The 26,305-nt window shown below is 44.3% G+C and overlaps 1 long non-coding RNA gene across 15 annotated transcripts; it reads left to right on the forward strand.

Moving 5' to 3' along the window:
• The first annotated feature begins 385 nt into the window (after positions 1 to 385).
• LOC100335190 (uncharacterized) lies at positions 386 to 25,352 on the forward strand. 15 transcript variants are annotated; one of them, XR_009492133.1, is made up of 4 exons: positions 660 to 1,256; positions 21,655 to 21,721; positions 23,706 to 23,923; positions 24,441 to 25,352. It is a non-coding gene; the product is annotated as an uncharacterized lncRNA (long non-coding RNA). The 15 variants fall into 15 exon arrangements; XR_009492130.1 differs by having other exon boundaries at positions 666 to 1,256; positions 23,772 to 23,923; XR_009492134.1 differs by having other exon boundaries at positions 667 to 1,256; positions 23,834 to 23,923.
• Positions 25,353 to 26,305: the final 953 nt, after the last annotated feature.

Consider the following 26,305-nt stretch of genomic DNA (forward strand, 5'->3'; position numbering starts at 1 on the left):
CAAAATCACTGCAGATGAAATTAAAAGACGCTTGCTCCTTGGAAGAAAAGTTATGACCAACCTAGACAGCATATTCGGAGAAGGCAATGGCACCCCACTCCAGTACTCTTGCCTGGAAAATCCCATGGCCGCAGGAGCCTGGTAGGCTGCAGTCCATGGGGTTGCTAGGAGTCGGACACGACTGAGCCACTTCACTTTCACTTTTCACTTTCATGCATTGGAGAAGGAAATGGCAACCCACTCCAGTGTTCTTGCCAGGAGAATCCCAGGGACGGGGGAGCCTGGTGGGCTTCCGTCCATGGGGTCGCACAGAGTCGGACACGACTGAAGCGACTTAGCAGCAGCAGCAACAGACAGCATATTAAAAAGCAGAGATGTTATTTTGTCAACAATGGTCCTTCTAGTCAAAGCTATGGTTTGTCCAGTAGTCATGTATGAATGTGAGAGTTGGACTATAAAGAAAGCTGAGCAACAAAGAACTGATGCTTTTGAACTGTGGTGCTGGAGAAGACTCTTGAGAGTCCCTTGGACTGCAAGGAGATCCAACCAGTCCATCCTAAAGGAAATCAGTCCTGAATATTCAATGGAAGGACTGATGTTGAAGCTGAAACTCCAATACTTTGGCCACCTGATGCAAAGAACTGACTCATTGGAAAAGACCCTGATGCTGGGAAACATTGAAGACAGGCGGAGAAGGGGACTACAGAGGATGAGATGATTGGATGGCATTACTGACTCCATGGACATGAGTCTGAGCAAGCTCTCGGAGTTGGTGATGGACTGGGAAGCCTCGTGTGCTGCAGTCCATGGGGGTCACAAAGAGTCGGACAGGACTGAGCGACTGAAGGGAACTGAACTGAAAAACGCAGGCGACTCGGGGGCGGGGTTGGGGGTTGGGCATAAAGGGTGGAGGAAGAGGGTAGGCCTCGGACCCTGCCGCGCCCCCCGGGACGCCTCAAGGGCGTGGGAACTACCAATCCCGGCGTGCCCCGGTCGGCGCGGGCGCAGGGGCCCGTGCGCGGTGGGTAGCCGTTGGCTGGACCAGCGGTTGCCTGGGTTGAGGAGATGGGCTCTGCGGGCGGTGGCAAATCCGGCCTAGTATGTGAAGTTGGCGGTGCCTGATGGCGCCTCTGACACGAAGCTGGGTGGGGTAGAGTAGAGGGTGGTAGTTGCGGCAGGTGGGAGAAGGAGGGAGGCGGCGGTGAATCACTTATAAATGACTCCGAAGCAGGACCTGGAGACTAAATTCCAGGAGGGTGAGTCTGAACCCCAGGGGAAAGGCCCCTAACGGCGCCGGAGAGAGACGGGGCCGGAGACGGCGGCGGTCTCGACCTGGGGACCCGGTGGGCACGGCTTTGTGCGGGGGAAGCGCATCGCGGCGGGGTATTTCTGTGCGTCGTGAGGCTAAAAATATTTTGGGAGGCGGGAGCGTTAGGCAGGCGTTAGAGTGGGAGAGGGAGCCCTTGCCACGTGGCACAGCCTTGGTACCGTGATTGTCGTTGAGAGGAAGAGGGCGCGGAGAAGGTAATCTGTTGTAGGGTGGCGGCGGCGGCTGTTTCGGGCGCCGTGCCGGGCTCCCCCGTCCGCTTGGGCGTTCGAGGGTTGTCGCTCCGGGGCAGCCGGAGCCGGGAGGTGGGGTACTTCGCGGAGTGCGTGAGCTTTGCGCCTCCGGCTGGGAGAACTGCGTGTTAAGATGGCCGCCCCATCACAGGCGCCGGCGCCTAGGTTCCCGGCTTGCGGCTGCACACGCGGCTTTAGGGCAGAGGAGTGTCTCCTTCTTCCCCCGCCTCGGAGCGGGAACCCGTTCTTCTGCAGTGGCCGGCGTGGAGGTGGGTGGGGACAGGAGAAAAAGCGCGAGCATCCGAGTCGGCTTTGTGTCTCCCGAAGGTATCCTTTTGCCGTCCGAAAAGCCGAGTGCCAAGGTCCTATGGGAACGTGAGCGCGCTCTCGGCGCGCTGTGGATTAGTAAAACAATAACTGAAAACTGCCTTAATATGTTTTCATTTAGAAGTCCCGTTACCTTGATGTCAGCCTTTTAAGTACGGCAGTGGTTTGGCTAATTGCGGTAATATTTGATTAACAGTGATTTGAAAGTTGAGTTTTTACTGTCTCCCATCAACGTGTAGGCTGACTGTTGCTGCTGCTGCTAAGTCACTTCAGTCGTGTCCGACTCTATGTGACCCCATGGACGGAAGCCCACCAGGCTCCCCCGTCCCTGGGATTCTCCAGGCAAGAACACTGGAGTGGGTTGCCATTTCCTTCTCCATTGCATGAAAGTGAAAAATGAAAGGGAAGTCGCTCAGTCGTGTAGGACTCTTCACGACCCCATGGACTGCAGCCCACCAGGCTCCTCCGTCCATGGGATTTTCCAGGCAAGAGTACTGGAGTGGGATGCCATCTGATTGTAGAGAGCTTGATTTCCAGGGGAAGACAGCTCTGTAATTTTCACAATTACTTTATCTATTAATTTACGTTGGAGACTTAACAGTAAACTAAAGTGGAAGTGAAGTTTTGTAAGGCTAGCAACTTTAAAATTATCCTTCATTATCACAGAGTCGGACACGACTGAAGCGACTTAGCAGCAGCAGCAGCAGCATTATGGCTGTACGTGTTAGTTACCATGGATGTCAAGATGTCTGCAAAAAATTGTAGGAATTTTCAAACTTTGATGTGTGTTAGAATTACTTTTAGTCATATACACAAAACCCAAGTGTATTGTAACTATGGAATATTTAAGAGGTTGCCGAGGTTGTTTTCCCCATAACTGATTCTTAATACCTGCTTTCTCCCACTCGGAGAAGCTATGTGACTACTTCTGTGGATTGCTTTTTTTAAACCAGATGTTTCAGAGCAAGGATTCTTGATGTAGGGTGTTTATAATTCAGAACACCCCTTGAACTTTGACGGGAGAAAGCTTTTTCTATTTTCTAACTAAAATTTGTAGTTCAGTTATGACTAGATTTCCTCCCCCACAAAAAAGCAAAACAACCCTCCCACAGTAGTATTAGCTGTATGTTTTCACATCCCAGCATAAAGTTGTGGGAGATACATTCAGGTGTAATGTATGCTGTTCCTTATTTCAGAATTGTGGTAGCTCGTGGATCAGCAGCTAAATGTTTGTTGTAGCAATGAAGGAGCTCATAGAATACCACAGCACATGATATTCTAAATGTTTTTATAACTCTTTCAATACAGTTGGTTTCTTTTGTAGTACTGTTTTACATGTTTGTAGAAAAATTCTGGCCCAAAGACAACCGGACTGTGAAGGATCCATGGCACAAAAAATTAATCCTCGATGTAGGACATCGAAGGAAAATGACACAGATTTGGGATAGTTAAGGATGGCTTTCTGGAGGAAGTACTTTACTTCTAAACTGGCAGAATGATAGTGGGAGAGGAGATAGAGTAAAGGTGTATCCATGTGCTGCTGCAAGCAGTGAATTAGAGAAGAGGGCTGCAGAGGATGAGATGGTTAGATAGCATCACAGACTTCAGTGGACATGAATTTGAGCAAATTCTAGGAGACAGTGAAAAACAGGGAAGCCTGGCAGTGCTGTGACCCCATGGGTTAGTTAGTTAGTTCCTTTCTTGTAAGGAAAAAGGAATATTCTTTTGGAACTAACACCTTTATTAAAACACTGAAGAAGAATTGAGCTTCTGTAATGGTGAAAATATGAATGATGGTAAAGCTTTTATCATGATTCTTTTTTAAACTTGAAAGTTTCTCTTGTTAAACAATGGTACAGCATATATAAGCATGGAATCAAGATTGCTGGGAGAAATATCAATAACCTCAGATACGCAGATGACACCAGCCTTATGGCAGAAAGCGAAGAACTAAAGAGCCTCTTGATGAAAGTGAAAGAGGAGAGTGAAAAAGTTGGCTTAAAACTCAGCATTCAAAAAACTAAGATCATGGCATCCAGGCCCATCACTTCATGGCAAATAGATGGGGAAACAATGGAAACAGTGACAGACTTTATTTTGGGGGGCTGAAAAATCACTGCAGATGGTGACTGCAGCCATGAAATTAAAAGATGCTTGCTCCTTGGAAGAAGAGCTATGACCAATCTAGACAGCATGTTCAAAAGCAGAGACATTACTTTGTCAACAAAGGTCCATCTAGTCCAAGCTATGGTTTTTTCTAGTAGTCATGTATAGATGTAAGAGTTGGACTATAAAGAAAACTGAGCGCCAAATAATTGATGCTTTCAAACCGTGGTGTTGCAGAAGACTCCCTTGGACTGCAAGAAGATCCAACCAGTCAGTCCTAAAGGAAATCAGTACTGAATATTCATTGGAAAGACTGATGCTGAAGTGCCAATACTTTGGCCACCTGATGCGAAAAACTGACTCATTGAAAAAGACCCTGATGCTGGGAAAGATTGAAGGCAGGAAGAGAAGAGGACTACAGAGGATGAGATGCTTGGATGGCCTTACAGACTCGATGGACATGAGTTTGAGATGGACTAGGAAGCCTGGTGTACTGCAGTCCATGGGGTCACAAAGAGTCGGACACGACTGAAACGACTTAGCTCACAAGAAGAACACAAGATTTTTTTCATCTGTTACTTTGCTGGTTGCTGATAATCTGCAGCAGAATAACTTATTGACTTGTGTAAACTAATGAACTTTTAAAATAATGTGGTGTAAGTATTTTTCTTTAACTGAATTTGTTTTTGCATTTTAGCTTTTTGACTAGTTAGACTTTGAGAAAGCACAACTACAACTTTTGTTAGCTATTCTTGGATAGCTTATCTAGCCCATTGATTTAAGGTTTAGGGTGAGCTTCTGTGCGTATGGTTTTTCAAATTTGTTGGACTAACTCCCAACAAGTGACTTTATGACTGTTCAGCAGTATAACTTTGAATACTTAAGTGGTCTAAAGGCTTAAATGATGTTCTTTTCAAGAGGCTCATTAGGCTCATTTTGGCCACTAAAGAGTTTCCGTGTAGAGCTTGTCTTTGAAAGATAACTGTACTCAGGTAGTCTTTTTTTTTTTTTTCCTTCAGTATTTCTAAGTTAATTTTTTCTTTTTTATTTCAGTTTGTAAGTTGCCATAAAGGATAAACAAGTGAAATACTTTTTACATTTCAGTGGTTGGAATAAAAAGTACTAGATTTTTTAAAGCAATTTTTATTTATAATTTACAAGGAGGCTTTGTGTCATAAAATGATAGAAGCATATGCTTCTTAGTTCTTGCACAGTTATAATGTAAATACATATTAGAGCAAAGCTGAACCATTTGTAGTATGATGAAAATATAGAAACTAGGGTATACAGCTGTTTTGTTTTACATTCTTTGGCATATTTCTTGTGTTCTGGTATAATATGTAATAGTTATTCAGTTCAGTTGCTCAGTCGTGTCCGACTCTTTGCGACCCCATGGACTGCAGCATGCCAGGCTTCCCTGTCCATCACCAACTCCTGGAGCTTGCTCAAACTCATGACTAATAAGTCGTTAGCCTAGCTATTTTCTGGTTTTGATACATTTTATGACACCTTGAGTTGTTTTGCCTTAACACAGACTTTACTGACTAAAAATGGTATTTCAAGCAGTTTATACTCAAACCTCAATGGGTTTTTCTACCAAGAAAGGGGGAAAGATTTAGAAATTGCCTAATTTGTTTGACAGATGCATTGACCAACTCAGGTTTTGAACTCTGGAAGCATAATTAAATACTAACAAAGTGAATTCACGTGGTTCACTCTTAGCATATGGTTTAACACAGGTACAGAAATTTAATTCCAGACATAATTTTCTACTCCAAAGAGCTATTTTTAAAATAAAGCAGTGGTGTATCGATGTTGCTGGGCATCGACAGTGGTTGTAGACTGGACATATTCTACAATATTCAGTTTGTGGAGCTCTTTGTCCGTGATGGGTCTTTCTTATTGGGGCCCACAAATACCACATCTGATTATTTACTCATTTTTGGTGTTTGTGATTGAATAGCCTGTAACATTTACTATGAGAGATTTTTATGTACATGTATGGCTGAGTCCTCTGCTGTTCACCTGAAACTATCACAGCATTATTAATTGGCTATACCCCAATACAAAAGAAAAGTTTAAAGTTGGAAAAAGAAATGTTGTGTAGTTTTCCCGGGTTGGTCTGTCAAAGTCTTGGAAAAATCCATTATTTGCAAACTAGGAGACCTGTTCGCTGAGCCAATGCCTGTGTTTAGCAGTGATGGATTTCTCAACCCACCCCACCCCCACTGGGCAGTAAGGGTGCACATTGCTCCAGTGAAACGCGGTTTGTGTTCTTGGGTCTTCCAGTGTGATGATGGCCCATGTGTTCTGATATCTGTGCGTGTCACCCAGAGCCGGTGACAGCTATGGGGTGGGAAATTAGGAGATCCAGGAAGCCCCCAGCAGCTGCCAGCCAGGCAGGGCCTCCTCCTGAGAGGGGCACATTGAGGCCTGCTCTTTTCTTCTTGCCAGCCAGCCGCTATGGCGAGGATGGAGCAAGACCAGAAATATGTGCATGAACATCTGTTACAGTAGAGTGCCTGCTAAGTGTCAGTCATGTGTTTTTGGTGTGTGTCCCAGCTTGCCTGCCAGGCCTACCCACCAGGAGCTACCTTGGATCTCTAGATCCAAGCTAGAGAGCAAGTCCTGGTGCTGCCCACCTGGCCTGACTGCTCGATTGTGAGTCCCTGAGGCAGACCTGACCTCAGCCCCGCCTGTACGTGCCTTATTCTGTGTCCGTGTGCAGCAAAGATTCTACTCGTGACCTTTCCTTGCTCTTCATGGGGCAGATAGGAGGGAGCTGGTGTGTGGCAGGGTGGACGGTGCCATCTGCTCTTGGGGGAATGTTCCTGCGCTGCAACTCTTCAGAGCAGGAGCCCCTCCAGATTGAGAGCTCTTGATTGTGTGTCTCCTTTGGACTTTCACAGTTTTTGGCTTTTCAGTTAATTGCATTTCCTCAAGGAATAGTTTTCTTCTTGATCACAAGCTGGTCAGTGCTTAATCAGCAGTGAGAAAGGTGCAGCTTCAATGGCTGTGTCACCCACCCCCTCCTGCCCCCACACCCGCCAGAGGCAGACATCTCTCGCTTGGGTTGACTTAATGAGGGAGCTTCCCTGGGGGCTCCTGCATATGGCAGTGTTCTCCCCACTCCCAGCTTTGGGGACCCTGCCTTAACTCTGCGTGTGTTGCTTCTTTCATCCATTATGAGATGACTTGTCTGATAATAAAAAAAGAGGTGCCAGGCACTTTAATGGCAGCCCCTAGCATTCCCTCCCAGCCCTCTCATCTGTGAGGTCTCTGCAGTGCTAGTGCTGGGGTGGGTGCCTTCTCTTTAGTTACCTCGGAACCCCTTTGCCAGGGGCTCCATCCAACCATCCATCCATTCATCTATCCATCCACCCATCCATTCATCCATCCATCTAGCTGTCTGTCCATCCAACCATCCATCCATCCATCCATTTCCATCCATCAATCCACCCATCTCATCCAGCCGTTCATCCGTCCAGCCATCCACTCATCCATCCAACCATCCACACATCCATCCAACCATCTATCCACCCTTCCATCCATCCATCCATCAATCCAGCACCTGTCCATCCACTCAACCATCCATCCATCCAGCAGTGCATCCAACAGGTATTTCCCAAGTGCCTGCTCTGTTCCATCATTCTGATCCCTGTCTAGAGCTGGGTGGAGTCAGGAGAGGAGTGGAGGGGGGCTGATGGGGAGTGTGGGGGGAATCAGACCCTGAGTGTGACTCTGGCCCCAGAGGAGCCCAGGCTGGAAGGTGTGAGTACCTAGCATAGGGCAGGGGACTTGGTACCCCTTTGGAAGAGCAGGTGGATTTGCCCATCTAGAGCTCGGGCCAGAAGAGCCTCCAGGCAGAGGGCCAGGCTGAAGTGGTGGTACCTGATATGGGGGTGGGGGCCAAATGTCTGGTGGTGGGATAATGTGGTTTGGGCAGGCCAGAGCCAGAGGTGGTGGGTCCTGACTGTCAGGGGCTTGAGCGTCCTTGGAGATATGGGGGCGTCTTGGTGTGGTTGGGGGCAGAACAGGTGGGGTTACACACACTGTCCAGTGACATATCTAGGAAATGTTTCTCAACACCACTTACTGAAGAAGACTAACTTTTCCTCCTTTGTTGAAGATTAATTGTCCATAGATGTAGGGGTTTATTTTGGGTCCCTCTATTCTGTTTCATTTATCCAAATGTCTAATTTTGTGCCAGTACCATGCTGTTTTGATTACTGTAGCTTTGCAGTATTGTCTGAAGTCTGGGAGAGTTAATGCCTCTTGCTTAATTAACTCTCTGGCATAATGATTGCACTTAGGCATCATGAGAACCATACAGCTTTATTTATTTATTTTTGGCTGCACTGGGTCTTATTCCTTCGCACAGACTTTCTCTTGTGCTGAGTGGGGGCTACTCTTTGTTGTGGTGCATGGGCTTCTCATTGCAATGATTTCTCTTGCTGTGGAGCACAGACTCTAGAGCATGGGCTCAGTGGTCATGGTGCACGGGCCTAGTTGCCCCACAGTATGTGAAATCTTCCCAGAGCAGGGATTGAACCCATGTCCTCTGCGTCAGCAGGCACATTCTTAGCCACTGAGCCATCAGGGAAGTCTCAGTAAATTCTTTTAAACACTCTTGATTATGTGGACATTGATATTGCCATCTGGTATAGGCAACTAGTATTTGTGTAAAAGCTTTTCTTCAACTAGGACAGGCAGCCCTTACATTGGGATTTCTTAGCTAGGAAAAAATGTCTTGGAAATGAATATATTAAAACTATGCAGAAACCGATGATCCTGTAGATCTAGGCTGGTGATTCAGAACCCCTGAAAATGCTGCAATAGAGAGGGGGCCAGTGAGATCCTCTAGCCTCATCTATTGCACACAAAGAGCTTCAGTAACTTGTTCTAGGCCTCCTGGATGACTGGTAGCAAAAGACATTCAGAGTTTAACTTTAGCAGATATTGCCAACAGTCTCAAGGTGGTGTACTAATTCACTCCAACCAGTAGTATATGATGGTCCTGGCTTTTCTATATCACCAACACTGATCAGGGGTTAATATCCAAAATATACAAAAAACTTACACAAACTCAATATTAAGAAAACAACCTGACTGAAAAATGGACAGAGGACCTGAATAGACACTTTTCCGAGGAAGACATACAGATTGTCAACATGCACATGAAAAGATGCTTGTTTAACATCACAATCAAATGGGAAATGAAAATCAAAACCACAATGAGATAATCACCTCACAACTGTCAGAATGGCTGTTGTTAAAGACAACAGATAACAGGTATTGGTGAGGATACTGGGAAAAGGGAAATCTTGTGCATTGTTGGTGGGGATGTAAATTGGAATAACCACCATGGAAAAGCTGAGGATCCCTCAGAAGGGTTAAAAATAGAACTATGAAGGACTTCCCTGGTCTTCCAGTGGTTAAGAATCTGCCTTGAAATTCAGGGGATGTGGGTTTGATCCCTGGTCGGGAAACTGAGATCCCATATGCCACAACTGAAAGATCCTGCATGCTGCAGATCCCACAGCAGCTAAGACCCAGTGCAGCCAAATTAAAAAGAAAAATACAAACTTCCAGTTACAAAATAAATGAGTTACAGGTATGAAATGGACAGTCTGTACAATGTCAGTAATTATTTAATATCTTTGTATGGTGACATATTGTAGCTAGACTTATTCTGGTGATCAGTTTGAAATGTATAGAAATATGTTCACTAATATTCACTATGTTCTCTAGCAAGAATTGACATAGTGTTATGAGTCAATTATATTTCAAAAACAAACTCATAGAAAAACAGATTAGGGTTTTAGCTTACCAGAGTCTGGGGGTGGGGAGAAAGGAGAATTGGATGAGGGCAGTCAAAAGGTTTTAAGTCAGTTTTGAAAGTTTTTAAATTTAATTCTTAATTTATTTTTGGCTGCCCTGGGTCTTCGTTGCTTTGTGGGCTTTGTCTAGTTGCAGTGGGCGGGAGCTACTCTCTAGTTGCAGGGTACAGACTTCTCACTGCAGTGGCTTCTCTTGAAAAGCATGGGCTCTGGCAAAGCACGGACTCTGGGGTGCGTGGGCTCAGTAGTTGTGGTGCACAGACTTGGTTGCCCCATGGCATGTGCAGTCCTCCCAGAGCAGAGACTGACCCCATGTCCTCTGTATTGGCAGTCAGATTCTTAACCACTGGACCACCAGGGAAGTCCAGATTAATTAGTTTTAAGATAAATAAGTAATAAGAATATAACATACAACATGATAAACATAGCATGACTGTATGTTATTTATGAAAGTTGTTAAGAGATTGTGAGTTCTCATAAGAAAAGTAATTTTTTATTTCTTTAATATTTTTTTACCTATATGAGATGATGGATGTTTACTAAACATGTGATACACTTCATGATGTGTGTAAATCAAATCATTGTGCTGTATACCTTAAACTTACACAGTGCTGTATATCAATTATAGTGTAATAAAACTGGAAGGGAAAAAAATGAATAACAAATTCATAATAAACTCCCAGCTGTTTTATAGGTGCTGACATTTTTGTCAGTGTTTTCTTTAATAAAAGCATTTGAAATTCCATATTATACTGCTATAGGTAGAATCACTGAAGTCCAGATTCTGAGTGTTATTCAAAATATTGAATTTCCACAATATAACATGATACTTTGCTTTGCCAGGGTTGTTTTGTTGGAGGGGGAAGGATAGGGGAGTGTTAAAGATGAGTTAAATTGAATGCTGTTACCAATTTCTTTAGGCTTGACCCCACTGAGAAACTAGTTTTGGTTTCTGTAAATACTGCTTTTAGACTGGAGACAGTGGCTTCTGTAGCTGGCTTCTCTTTTGCTTTTTAGTGAGGTCCTGGCCAAGGAGTCTATGGTATGTCTCCAGAAAGCCCTGAGTCACCTTTGGGAAATATGGGAGTTGATTGGGATTCATGTTAACAAAGAAAGATTGGCCGTTTGTTAAATATTGAAGCTGGGTGATGGCTACACAGGGATTCATTGCATTCCAATAGTCTGCTTTTGATTGTTTGAAAACTTCTATAATAGGTTAACCAAAAACAAAACAACAAACCTTCTTTGCTCACCGAGTATTTTTTACTGAGCTTTCCCTCACTCCCTCCCCTTTAGTTAGATCAAATCTCAGCTGCACAGAAAGGAAGAAGCTGCGATTTGCAGATGAGTGACACATACATCCACCAAATCACAGGGACTTGAGTCCCTTCTGTCCTAAGTTTGCTAGCCTCTTGAGTCTGGCCCCAAGGTTGCTGTGAGTTGCCCATTCCGTCCAGAGTAACTTTCACTCCAGCTTCAGTGATCTTGTCACCTGTTGCCTCCTCCAGCAGATGCCACACCTGTGCCCTCTAATGCAGCTCACCCTCATCCAGTATGATGTGAAAGTCCTTCATGGTGTCAGGAACTAGGACTGACTGGAGATAGGGCACCATGGAGTCCTCTGACCCCTGCCCAATGAATCTCTATTCCCCTGTCCAGCCTCCCAGCTTGGGCTGGGGCAGTGGGGGACCAGGGAGGAGAGAATGACAGTATCCCCAACACCTCAGTGCCAGTAGATTAGGATCTGAGACTCTGACCGTATAGAGTAGGGATGGGTCAACCTGCAGGAAGTGTAGACCACCTTAACTGGCAAAGGTAAAAGGCAGGGCTTTCTGCCATTGTGGATTGGCTGGTGGGTTGGTCTTCCCAGGTATAGTTAGTGGAAAAGAACCCGCCTGCCAGTGCAGGAGACATAAGAGACATGGGATGGATCCCTGCATTGGAAAGATCGCTGGAGGAGGGTATTGCAACTCACTCCAGTATTCTTGCTTGGAGAATCATCATGGACAGAGGAGCCTGGTGGGCTACAGTCCATAGTGTCGCAAAGAATAGGACACGACTGAAGTGACTGAGCACACACATCAGGTTTCCCAGCCATTTTTTCATTCACTCAACCAATATTGAAATCTATGTTGGGGGAATTCCCTGGAGGTCCAGTGGTTAGGACTCCATGCTTCCATTGCAGGGGACATGGGTTCAATCCCTGGTCAGGGAAGTAAGATCCCACTTGCCACTCACCAAAAAAAAAAAAAAAAAAATTTCTTAAAGATGCGGGGGATAAAAAACAAACACAACTATGTTGGGGTTGGAACTACAGCAATGAAACAGGTCTCCTGCCCTTTTGGGATCTACTTTCTAATGGGAAGGTGATAATGAATTATGCATTACTAATATATTTCAAACACTGGGAAAAACTAATCTGGGTGTGGTTATAGTTAAGACCATGAAGGGAGCTTAGACTAGGGTGATTAAGGAAGGCCTATGAAAGTAACATTTGATCTGAGACCTGAGTGGTAAGGACCCAGCCAAGTGAAAATTTGGGGACAACAAACTAGTAAGTGCAAAAGCCTGAGATTAGCATTTATAACAAAGTGAAAGTGAAGTCGATCAGTCGTGTCCGACTCTTTGTGACCCCATGGACTGCAGGCTCCCAGGCTCCTCTGTCCATGGGATTTTCCAGGCAAGAGTACTGGAGTGGGTTGCCATTTCCTTCTCCAGGGGATCTTCCCGACTCAGGGATTGAACCTGGATCCTCCCACATTGCAGGCGGACGCTTTACCCTCTAAGCCACCAGGGAAGCTGGAGAACAAAAGATTTAAGCTAGTGAGCATTAGGATGGTAGGGGATGAGGTAAATGGAAAACATCCAAGGTAGTAGTAAATGCTTCTGTTTTTTTGTAGTCCCCTAGGAAAGGGCACGGAGAAGGCAATGGCACCCCACTCCAGTACTTTTGCCTAGAAAATCCCATGGACGGAGGAGCCTGGTAGGCTGCAGTCCATGGGGTCGCTAGAGTCGGACACGACTGAGCGACTTCACTTTCACTTTTCACTTTCATGCATTGGAGAAAGAAATGGCAACCCACTCCAGTGTTATTGCCTGGAGAATCCCAGGGATGGGAAGCCTGGTGGGCTGCCCTCTATGGGGTCGCACAGAGTCGGACACGACTGAAGCGACTTAGCAGCAGTAGCAGCAGCAGGAAAGGGCAAGTCAAATGATGTGCAGGAATTAGAAATACCTATTTAAGCAGTCGAATAGCATCTTGCTGCTCTAAGGTTCTAATGGCAGATTACGTTCTAACATCATAAAAATACCATTGTTTTTATTGTAAGTTACATGAAAGTGACAGAGTGGTGAGAACAAAGGCCATGTGTGGCTACTGCTCTGCTCTGTTACCAGAATCTGAATTCCTTTGACTGGCATGTTACAGGGCCTTGCCCACTTATACTGAGCAAATGCTCCAGTTAACAACAGTCAGTGATACTATAATTGCTATTAATGACATTTGAAATAGCAGCAAGATACATGAACAGACTATCAATGACAGGGTTGGGATACCAGTGTTTTCACTAGAAAAGCATTTTGTATATATTTAATGCATATATATTAAATTCTGACTATCCCATTTTTGCTGGTAAATTGTTAAAATGAGACATTGTTGAGAACTGTCATTGGACTCTTATGTTGCCTGAATATGTCTCTATTTGTATTTTGATAAGTCACTTTCTGGTGATTATATTCATTAAATATTTCTAAAAGAAACAGTGTAATTAACAGAAATTATGCCAGGATTCCTGGAATTTTAGAAGCCTTAAAAAAAAGTAAGACCTGGGTTCAAGTCTCAGTGCTGTCATGTACTCACAGTTGCATGGCCGTGGGTATATCCAAAAACCCTTGAGACTGAATTTGTAAAAGTAATCTATTATCTGTTCTGCCTAGATCACAAGAGCCTTGTAAAAATCTGATAAAAAACTGTAAAATAAGATTCTGCTTAAGCTTTTGGAAGTGGCAGGAGATTATGCGGAGAGCCTGTAAAGCCTGTGCATGCCCTGTATTTTTTGTGTTTGGACAGACCCCCACACCCTAATCTTTTTCAGAGCCCCAGCAATTAAAAGAGGATCAGCTTTATACTGGGTGTTTGCTGCTGCTAAGTCACTTTAGCCTTGTCCAACCCTGTGCCACCCCATAGATGGCAGCCCACCAGGCTCCACCGTCCCTGGGATTCTCCAGGCAAGAACACTGGAGTGGGTTGCCATTTCCTTCTTCAGTGCATGAAAGTGAAGTCGCTCAGTCATGTCCGACTCTTATCGACCCCATGGACTGCACCCGACCAGGCTCCTCCATCCATGGGATTTTCCAGGAAAGAGTACTGGAGTGGGGTGCCATTGCCTTCTCCAATACTGGGTGTTTCAGTTCAGTTCAGGTCAGTCGCTCAGTCGTGTCCAACTCTTTGCAACCCCCGAAAATAAAAACCTCTAGGCCCCAGCGGTTGACCCCAATAAAAATAGAAATCCAGGCCCTTGTTCTCTCTACCCATGACCGTGTGGTGTGGCCTCAGGTTTGCCATGTAATTTCCAGGTCCTGTAAGTGTTAAACTTCCCCTTCCCACTGCCATAGTTTGTTGATGATTATTGAAGGGAATCTTGTAATCTTAAGACCCACAAGGGCTGGTCCAGCCACAGCACTGGTTATTGATAGACTGAGCCCGACCTACAACACCGACAACATTAAGTTGACAGATGGAGGTCTGTGAGGTAGTAATTTGACCTACAGCACCCAGAGGACAGGTCCTAGATAAGTGAAGGACGGCCACTTCCCCAGTGATGTGAATAGAGTACAAGATTGAGAGTGTGGAAGGTAAGGAGGAGGCCAAGAGGCTTTAATAGCTCTTTACTTAATGGCCTGACTTTTCTCTGAAAGAAAAAGTTATTTACTGATCCCCAAAGGGGAGTTGACAGGTAAGAATTTGGAAGAGTTGAAAAGGCTGGTATTCAATACACAAGAGGAAGCTGACAGAAGAGAGGTGTTATAGGCTCATAAAATTATGATCATCTTATAAAACACCCTTCATTCTAAATCTCAACCCCAAAGTTACTCTGATGAGAATGAAAAGTGGAACATGACCTAAAGAGGACTATTTAGCAATATTTATCAAAATGCAAATCCATTTAGCTTTGGCTTCAGCAACCCTACTTCTGGGAATGTGAATAACAGATACTTCTGGCAGATATGTAGATTGATGTGCACACAAATTTATGTACTAGAGCACTATTTGTTATAGCGAGTGAGTGGAAACAATTCAAGTGCCCACCATAAAAGACCAGTAAAATAAACTACAGTTTGTTAAGCATCTACAAAAGAGAATGAGGAGTGCTCTTTTGAGAAGTGGAATGGAATGTATTGAGTGAATAAAGCACAGTATAGAAAAGTATTTATAGATTCTGTTTTCACTATGAAAGTGGAAACATTCTATATTATGAGCTTGCTTGTATTTGCAGAAGGAAACCTAGAAAGTGACACACACAAAAAATTATTAAAAAGAGGATCCATAGGACACTAGGAGGGTTAACAATGGAAACAGTGTCAGACTTTATTTTTCTGGGCTCCAAAATCACTACAGATGGTGACTGCAGCCATGAAATTAAAAGACGTTTACTCCTTGGAAGGAAAGTTATGACCAACCTAGATAGCATATTCAAAAGCAGAGACATTACTTTGCCAACAAAGGTTCGTCTAGTCAAGGCTATGGTTTTTCCTGTGGTCATGTATGGATGTGAGAGTTGGACTGTGAAGAAGGCTGAGCACCGAAGAATTGATGCTTTTGAACTGTGGTGTTGGAGAAGACTCTTGAGAGTCCCTTGGACTGCAAGGAGATCCAACCAGTCCATTCTGAAGGAGATCAGCCCTGGGATTTCTTTGGAAGGAATGATGCTAAAGCTGAAACTGCAGTACTTTGGCCACCTCATGTGAAGAGTTGACTCATTGGAAAAGACTCTGATGCTGGGAGGGATTGGGGGGCAGGAGGAGAAGGGGACGACAGAGGATGAGATGGCTGGATGGCATCACTGACTCAATGGATGTGAGTCTGAGTGAACTCCGGGAGTTGATGGACAGGGAGGCCTGGCGTGCTGCGATTCATGGGGTCGCAAAGAGTCGGACACGACTGAGCAACTGATCTGATCTGAGGAGGGTTAACACTTCTCAAAGCATATGCCCTGTTATATGTTTCAATTTTGAGCCATATGTAATGTATTATGTATTCAAAACAAAAAACTTAGTCTGTCTTGGAGCTGCTCCATGGCTTCCCACGACTGGGTCCTGCACAGGGCACCTGGCACCTCCATTTGTCTCTGAATTTTCTGGAACTGGATGGCTTTTTTCTGTTGTTTCAGGGCACTGGGGAGAGAACTCTTAGGTAGGAAGTTAGGTAGAAGCATCAAGGAGAGGCCTGGCTGAAAGCGATGCAAACCCATCTCTAAACTCCATCCCAGACACACCCAGGAGAGCTCACAGATATGCTGCAAAATAACCACAGGGACTTTTCAACTCTTGCACAGGCTCCCTAAGCACATAGTGGATAGAAGTGGGACTCTCCAAGTAACCTTAAGCATTAAGGGCTCATGAATATTCTACATCTAATTATAACAGATGGAATTATGGGAAGACATAAACAGCATTGCATGCATGCTAAGTCGCTTCAGTCGTGTCCGACTCTGTGCGACCCCATAGACGGCAGCGCACCAGGCTCCACCGTCCCTGGGATTCTCCAGGCAAGAACACTGGAGTGGGTTGCCATTTCCTTCTCCAATGCATAAAAGTGAAAAGTGAAAGTGAAGTCACTCAGTCGTGTCTGACCCTCAGCAACCCCATGGACTGCAGCCTACCAGGCTCCCCCGTCCCTGGGATTTTCCAGGCAAGAGTACTGGAGTGGGGTGCCATTGCCTTCTCCGGTCTAGTACATGCTGCTGCTGCTGCTAAGTCACTTCAGTCGTGTCGACCCTGTGTGACCCCATGGACGGCAGCCTACCAGGCTCCCCCGTCCCTGGGATTCTCCAGGCAAGAGTACTGGAGTGGGGTGCCATTGCCTTCTCCAGGTCTAGTACATAGAAGGAGGTAAATAAATGGTTCCACTCCCTCCCCTGTTCCCATGCTGTTGGCAGTATCATAGAGTATTTGGGGAGCACCCCAGCTGTAATGTTAACTAGTGGGACTTAACCCAGGTCAGAGTGACCAAGGCTAGTTTGGCATATAAGGCTCAGGAGCCTGACTTTGGCTTTCAGATGTCCAGATGTCTTCACTGACAGTGAGCAGGGGTCGATGGCTGCTGGATCTCTTAGCCAGCTGACATTCTGCAGATGGCACCTGGAGTGATGTGGAATTTTGAGCATTACATTGCTAGTGTGTGAAATAGTGCAGTTGTGCGGTAGTTTGAACATACTAGTTGTCAGTCATGAGTTTGGGGTTGTTGCAAGATAGGAATATAGAGAGCTCGTGTCTTGTAAGTGAGACAGCCCTTAGTAGCTGGATGTCATTACTAGAAACAAGCGTGCTTTGGAACAGATGCAAAAAGAGCCAAGAGACCCTTTCCCAAGGTCCAGGATACACGGCTTTTCCCGGACTCCGCAGCCAGACCATCCCATTAGCTTCCTCGGCTGTGGCCACCACCATGTTCCGCTACAGCCCTTGTTCCCTTGTCCTGTGAGACCCTGCGCAGGGACCCTCACCTGACAGTCGGTGGTTTTTTTCTGGCCCTGTTGCCTGAGGTGCAGCATGCAGGCTAGCTGCTCTACATTCCCCAGACTTCAGATGAGAGTTTCCCTTTGAAGCAGGGCCTTCCTGTGCTCCAGCTCCTCCTCTTCCTCAGTTTCTTTCAACTCCATAGGATCCAGGTGTACTGGTAGCAGCTACAAGGTACATAAAAGATGATGCCGGATCTCCACAGATGAGTCCCCTGTCATCCGCAAGGATCTTGCCCTCTCTGCTTCTGTCCTGTCCCTGACCTTTGTGGTAGGTTCCCTTTGCTGTCTACTTTCACATCTCCTGCTCCAAAAGGTCAGATTCAAAGTACTGATTAGGGAGGTTGTACCTGAAACCTCCTCATGTCCATGAATCATTCCACTGAGACAGAGCAGTCTATTTAGTACACAGGCCACCCTTCATCCTTCCTCACCTCCTTGAGACCGCACATTTGGACTGCCCAACAAACTATGAAGAGTGGAGCCAGCCTGACCGCAAGCCATGGGACTGTAGCTGGCTTAGGGAAGGAACAGACCTGACTGGAGAGCAGGATGAACAGGGCAGGCAGTTCTTACCTCATTTCTGCAGTTTAGTTACCACTGTGACAATTCCAAGTTCGTGAGGCTGTTGGGGCCCTTCCAAAATCTGTTCTGAAAACTAGAGCCTGGCTCTCTATTCTGTCAGTTCTCTCAAGTAGGAGGGTTTCTGGCCTGGGGAGCTGACATTTGGAAGGAGTCACACTGGCAGCCTAGTACTTTGGGGACTCCTTGCACAGATGCCATTGGAGATAAACAGAGGAGGACATGACTAAACTAGCTGGTGATTTTTCTTCTTTTTTTAATTGCTGAAGCCCCCACAAAACCTGCCTTGAAAACACGGTTTTAACCTGGTCTCGTTGGCATCACTGATAAATTCTATGAAGGGGGTGGGGGTGATGGTGATTTTGTTATTTTTCCTTGTCAGCTAACTGGAGGTTCCCACTCTAGTGCTGAGAGTAATTGGAACAGTGATGTTTCAGCTGTTGGTAGCTGGGCCAGGAGGCTCAGTCCAGGTCATAAGTCAGCCTAACGAGATCTAGGGGCTGGGTGCAAATTGTGGGGACATCTTCTGAGTGAAAGCTGCAGCCCAAAATATCCTCTGATGCCCAGTGGTGTGAGTGATGAGCTAGATGCTTATCACTTTCATACTTGCAGTTATTCAGGTTCATGGCCAGCTATGTGGAATGGAGAAAGAGCAGAAATCAGGCAGAGGGAGAAAAGGACCCTGGGGTGCCAGGCACCCAGATGAAGAGATCATGCACAGATGAACAGTGCAATTTATGTTCTCTGGAAGCCACTGAAAGGAAAGACCTTGCGTGCTAAGTGGCTTCAGTTGTTTCTTTGCAACCCTATAGACTGCCATGCTCATCTCTGTCCATGGGATTCTGCAGGCAAGAATACTAGAGTGGGTTGCCATGCTCTCCTCCGCTGGATCTTCCCGACCTAGGGATCTAACCTGTGTTTCGTGCATTGGCAGGCTGGTTCTTTACCACTGGCACCACCTGGGAAAGACCAGGATAATATAAATGTGCTGAAATACTAAACCAAGCCAGCCCAAACGATCTCTGTTTCCTGTCCTCTTTCCCCGGCTAAAGGGAAGACTTCGAATCCCAGCCCAGCTGCAGAAGGGCAGAGGGTTACCCTCTGGAGATGGGCAAGTGAGGGGGTCAAGGGGACGTTTACCTGTGTTTTGGCCCTCTCTTTTTTCTCCCACCTTCTGAATCATCTGGCTCAGCTGGGGTTATGATTTTCTTTGGGATTTTCTTGGGTACGATGGATAAAGGAACTCCATTCCTAAATGCATTATAGCCAGCCTTTGAGAGTGCCTCCTTAGAAGGGTTGGAAGGGATGGTACCTTCCCCTTCAATACATTCCTCCTGGGAAGCCTCTTCACCATCCTCTTCCTCTGATTCACTGGTCTTAACAGGTCTTACTGAGCGACTTCACTTTCACTTTTCACTTTCTTGCATTGGAGAAGGAAATGGCAACCCACTCCAGTGTTCTTGCCTGGAGAATCCCAGGGACAGGGGAGCCTGGTGGGCTGCCGTCTATGGGGTCGCACAGAGTCGGACACGACTGAAGCGATTTAGCAGCAGCAGCAGCAGCAGCAACAGGTCTTACAGGCCGTCGCCATGGACACGAGGGCGGGCCCCCTATTAGAGAAGAGTTCTGCGGGTCAGTCAGCTTTAAAGCAATTACAGAAGGTAGCCCTTCAGCCCTCTGCTTCCCATGAGAATATGAGAATAAAATCTGAGGGGGGAAATGAAACAGAAGAAAAGGGGCAGGGCACAATCTTTTAAAGAATGACATAATCCAAGGGCATTACACAGGCTGAATATAATCGAATAGGTTCAGGATGGTGGACCAGACAGTTTCCAATAGACCTTGAGCCTCAATACACTCTTTGTAACACATCAGCAAGCTAAGTGATACACCCACAAGTGGGTGGAGGCCCAATTTAAATGTAAAAAAAAACTCTTAGAAATATATTTTAGGATCCTTCCAGATATTCTAAAACTTAAAACTTAAAGTTGTGCTGAAATAAGTGATGAAAGGTTTGTAGAAAATGGACCCCAGTAAGGGTTTTGTAGGTGATCAGTCAGGATTGACTAAGCCTAAAATAAGTTATTAATTCAGTAAATGAACCTTTAAGCTGGTGTAAAACGGAAATTCGGTTTTTCTCTGTTAAAACAGACAAGTTTTCTGAAGATGCTAAACTGTCTTTCATAACAGATTTCAAATTTATTTACCTTTTAAATAATCTGTATTTGCCTCTGTTATTGTCACTTTGGCTAAGTTTCACAGTGACCTATGCCCCTGCTGTATTTTAAAATGTTTGGGTGTTCCTTTGACAGGGCTTCCAAGATCAAATTATAATAAAGTTCCTTTGACCTCTAACTAAATTTGGAGTGCTTCAAAGGGCCCCTGAGGAACCCCAAAGGGAGATACTAAACTAATCAAGTTCATTTGGTGTGTTAAACTATAAAGGAAGTGTTTTCCAATAAATAAGTTTAATGGTAAATGGTACAGATATTCTAGAGATTGTTTGGAGTTCCTAAGAATCTGATATGTCCTGATAAAATATTATTAGTCATAATTTTTGTTATGAAGGTGTTGTATGGCACAGCAGTAATCAGATATAAGCTTGCTTCCTTAAGTCTTTTGTTAATATACACAGTTATGGTTTTACTCTAATGTCTTTGCAAAATGTTTCCTCTTCATGTAAACAGGACTTTACAAGTTTCTGACTTTTAGAACATTCTAATGAACTGAGTAAAAATAATTGAAGAATTCTATTGAGAAAACTGATGATTTCCTAAAGCTGTTAACAAAAAGGATTAGTTACATAGAACTGAGTAAACTGCTAAATACGGTTGTATATGGTTTCTATCTTAAAGAATTATTGATTTAAATCTGTGTTTTCCAGGTGTATGTAAAACTCCTTCAATTAATTATGACTTGCAGTAGTTTGGTAGATTATACCTTTTGGAACATCTGTCTTTTTCTCTGTACCTGGTTGATCGTGCTAGTAACATATGCTTGTCTCAGAGATTAAGTCGTGCATAAGTGTGCATGGCCAGTACAGTGAAATTGCAGATAGCTCATTAAATCAGTTATGGCTCCTTTGGTCACTCAACAATTATAACTGGATTATAACTAGTTACACCAATCATTAGTGAATTTGCTCTTTGTTTTCAGATTGTGCTTTGTGTGTCTATGCTGTACTATGTCATTGTCTGTATGACTTATATCCTGTTTAATTTAGATTGTTATCTCTTAACAGTAACCAGTGTGTAAATCAGGCCTCCAACAAAACTAATATGACTAAACATTTTGAGAAAATAATTGTAATAGTGTGGTTCTAGGTATGGGAAGAAACAACAAGGGATAATGTCTCCTGGATTACAGTTAGAATCCAGAAATTTTTAATTATTGATTGGGCCTGGTCCAAAACTTAACACCTGGTGTGACATCAAAAATTTTTTGACTGAATTGGGATGAACTTTCCAGCGCCTTGGGACTAAAGTTAATCATGAAATGTTTTCCAGATAATGGTTATTCATGACCAAGAAGGAAAGACCTGAGACATGGAATGAGCGATTGCAGCCCTTCAGTGTGAGTCAGCGGGCCCTGAGAAAGGGGAATGCCTGCCCCCTGGCCTTCATTCAACTACAGCCACTCCAACTACTCCCTATGGTGAACCTAGATGAAACTGAGAATGCAGGATTACAGGCCCCAGTTACCTATGATTTAATGAGCCCAGAATCTTGCATCTTCCCATGCGTAGAAAGATGCTAAATTTCTTAGCTTGAGATGCTGCCTTTTATGTTTGAAGTTCAGTATTTCTAAATTTGCAGGGGTAAACTTCTCTTCCAAGAGGAACAGAGGAAGACTAGTCTTGACATTTAAAAACACCAGCACTAATGGCAGGCACTCCCAGGAAGACAGGCAAAATGGACCCCCTTCTCTCACAAGATGGTGGGATGGACATTGAGAGGGGGAGTTGTAACCTGGAAGGGTTAGTTTTAAATTTATACTGGGTCTGCTTCTGTGACTTTAACCCTTTTTGTTATTGTAAGCATTACGTATGGCCTGCAGCCTGAGCCACCCACCTGTGAAGGACTGTAAAGAAGTAAAACTTAACTCATTCCCCTGCCTTCCCATTCTAGGGGACAGTTGCAAGCATTGAATAGTCTTTTTTACTTTACTATGTTTCCTTACCTCCCCCCACCCAATAAAAAAACCTAGCAACCAGGCTCTGAGAAGGTGGTTATTTTGAGGTGCTAGCCTGTTATCTTCTTAGCTGGCTCCCCAATTTAATTCTCTTCCTTGCCTCAACACCTCATCTCTCAGATCCATTGGCCTGTCATGCAGCGAGCATAGCTAGCTTGGACACAGAAGGCTGTATGAGGCTCTTAAATCTAAATGCTGTAAAGGTTTGTCAGCCAGACTTACACATAGCAGGCCTTGGTCATCTGAACAAGAAACCTTGATGCATACCAACTGCTTATAAACTAGCAAGTACATATTGTAATATAAATACCTGGTTCATAACTAAGCATTTAAATGAAGCCATGAGGCTATTAACATTAGGCTATGGTAATTTACATTTTAAAGCCTCCTCTATGCTTGGAACAGTTAAATCATACTAAGGATAATCAGTCTAGTAATACTAGAAAACAGGCTGGGTGCCTTATGGACAATGTCAATATATATAGTTTCCCTAAGAAATAAGGATTGGTACAGAACAAGCTAAGTCAGATGACTTTGGTATATACTGGGCTACACCTAATGGAAGTTCTTAAGTTCTTATTTATGGCCTTACTATTAACTGCTAGCTATTTTGTTTCATATTGTTTTGTATATTGCCTGTTTCATAGTGTGGTCCCTTACGTTACCAACTATTTGACCGAGTCACTGATAAAATGATAGTATACAGTCCCATATAAGGTCAGTAATTGCAACAGTGTAACTCTAGATATGGGAAAAAAGAACAAAAGGGAATAAATATTTTCCTGGACCACAAGAGATTGAGAAGCACAGGTAGTCCAGAGAATTTTGAATACTGTTTTATGGCCTTGTCCAGTGACAGCACATTTAGTGGCCTATCAACAAAATCTTCATAAGACTTGGGAATGAGCATTCTTAGCACCATGGGACAAAATGGTCATGTCATGCCCTCAAACCATGGTCAGCTTCATGAACCTGAAGGGGCTCAGCCAATTGGCACTTGCCATCTATCTCTACAGAAATTAAATCATGGCCACTGAAGCTGCTGACCTTCAATAACCCCTGAAAGGAATTCAGGGTGGAAATTAGGAATGAGGCACTCTGTGCTCTGGAAAAATTGGCAGAAGACGCCTTCAGATAGTTAAACACTTTCAGGAGGAGATTTTTTGTAAGCCCTGAGTCTTGCATCTTCTCTTGTACCTAGAGAAACATTAACATCATTGACAGTGACAGTCGCTTTGGCTATTTAAGGAAAAATTATGGTTAAAATCAACATAGAGTAGCTATAGAACTGATTAGGTGACACTATGGTGTGATTTCAGATAAGTCCTTGTATTGTTAACAACTTGAGTTTTCTGACCTGTGTTAGACTTAGGATACTGTCAGCCATTCGAAAAATAAAAGCAGCAGATAACTACAGCCTTACTTTTTAAAGAAAGAAAAAGAAAGTGAAGTCGCTCAGTCATGTCCGACTCTTTGTGACCCCATGGGCTGCAGCCCACCAGGCTCCTCTGTCCACGGAATTTTCCAGGCAAGAGTACTGGAGTGGATTGCCATTTCCTTCTCCAGGGGAGCTTCCTGACCCAGGTATTGAACCCGAGTCTCCTGCATTGCAGGCAGACGCTTTTACCGTCAGAGCCACCAGTAAAGCACTCCACTTTTTAAAGGTCTCTTCTTATAACTCTTACATATGTAGAACGAGAAATTGCTCTGGACTGTATGTTGCACAGAAAAAAAATGCATGTGTAATGATCAATAGCCACTTTAAAGGTTAAGACCTACTTAAATAAACCTAGACAACTGGCTACCTGGCTACAAGTCTCCTTGAAGTGTTAAATCTAAATTAGGATTCAAGCTTAATTTTTTCTATTTTGTCTGTTAATGTTGAGATTGTCATTCCTCCAACTACTTCTGAGTCCAAATGGCTCCATCCCTTTGGACAGGATGACCCAAGCACTGACTATGTCTGGACCACAATCAAAATTGTCATCAAAGACTTGGTTCTTACTCTTGGCTTTGATCCCTAGCTGCAGTAACAGTTTTACTCATCTATGCCTCTGGTTTTTTTTTTTTTCTAAATATCTGTTTCATTTTGTCTCTCCAGATGACACAGATTCACATCAAGATAAAGATGATGTGCAAAGAAAACCCATGCCCCCAAAGAGATTACAGCCACTCCTCCAGACAGATCCAGCAGGAATAACCACAAAAGTCACCTTGGGGCCACTTAATAGAACAGGGTGAGAGCTCCATGACCCCAACTAGGTAGGGTCTGTGAGTCCCATGTCAGCATTAAAGAAGTTACAGAAGACTGCCGTCTGTCCCTTATCACCCCAATAAAGGTTTCTTGGGGTTCACGTCTCAAGGAAAATTTGAAGTAGGAGATAGATGGTTCCTGGGCTGAACAGCTGGTGATTTTCAAACGGAGCAAAACTGAAGTTTGTCCTCAGCCAGACAAGAATGACGTATTTCCCTTCCTCCATTGTTAGGAGGGAATAAACTGATGGGGGAATTGTGCAGTGAAAAGGAAAAAAGAGGAATGAGTTTTTGTTTTTCACTGCTCTGAGAGCAAAGAAGATAAAGAACAGTGAGCAGGCCTGAACATTCCTAGTTTGTTTTACTTTAACTGCTCCTGGTTCTGAATGTCTGTAACTAAGTTTGCTTTTCTGCACCCTAACTCTGCAGGAGCCACACTTCACTTGACTCTGTGCTAAATACATCCTCTATCTGATGTTTACAACAGCCTTCCCCTTGTAGTTACATGTCAGAAAGAAGGCCTCAGAGCCACCAGACTGCCCAATGCAGTTACGGGTTACTGATGCCAGTTTATGACTGCCTTTGAAATGATGCAAGAGGAAGAAATCATGGTCCTGTCACCTTTGTTTCCTCATCACCGGCTCCTGACTCCTCCTGACTGTGAGCACCTGCCTTAGGGACACAGTTGTTGAGGCAGGAGCATGCTGTGTTCCCCTCTCCACTACCTGAGAATAAAAGCCACTATTCTGTTTCTTCCAAATTCTGCCTCTCTGGTTTTCATTCGGCTTCGGTGGACAGAGAAGGCCAAGATGTTGGCCAGCAACGGAAGGAGGTCAGTCAGAAAAAGACAAATATTGTATTACTTACAGGTGGAAGCTGTATATTCATACAGATGAACTAACTTACAAAATAGGCTCAAATGTAGGAAACCAATTTATAAGAAAATGTTAGTGGGGAGGCATCAATTTAGAGTTTGAAATTGACATATATACACACTAATTCATATCAAATAGATGATCAAAAAGGGCCTAAAGAATAGCCCTGTGAATTCTACTGAACACACTGTAATCACCTATATGGGGGGAAAAAACCCGAACAAGAATAGATGTTTATAGATTACTGAATCAAGTTTCTGTACACCTAAAACTGACACAACATCAGAAATCGACTCGACTCCAGTATAAAATAACAAATGACAAGAAGAAAAAAGGGGCATGAAGAAATGCTGCCACCTTGTGGGCACTTTGCAAAACAACTTAAGCCTGTGCTGATGGGCACTTAATACTTACAAGGCCTTTGGGGCTGTGGTAAAAAAACACCTGCGCCGGAAATATCCTAGCGGGGGTCAGTGGAAGAGAGTTCAAAACAAGGCAGATGGTCAAGGAGTCAATGTCAAGCGGTAGATTTAGCTCACATTTTAAAAAACATCACATGAAAAGATGTCAATGTTATTAAATATTAGAGAAATGCAACTCAAGATTGCAACAAGGTATCACTTCACATGGGTCAGAATGGCCACTGAAAAACTACAAACAAATGTTGGAGAAGAGAAGAAGAAAAGGGAACCCTCCTACACTGATGCTGGGAATAGAAATTGGGAACAGCCACTGTGGAGGACTTACCTGATAACTCAGTTGGTAAAGAATCTGCCTGCAATGTGGGAGACCTGGGTTCGATCCCTGGGTTGGGACGATCCTCTGGAAAAGGGAAAGG

The sequence above is a fragment of the Bos taurus genome, chromosome 21 (genome assembly GCF_002263795.3).
Source record: "Bos taurus isolate L1 Dominette 01449 registration number 42190680 breed Hereford chromosome 21, ARS-UCD2.0, whole genome shotgun sequence".
Taxonomy (NCBI): domain Eukaryota; kingdom Metazoa; phylum Chordata; class Mammalia; order Artiodactyla; family Bovidae; genus Bos; species Bos taurus.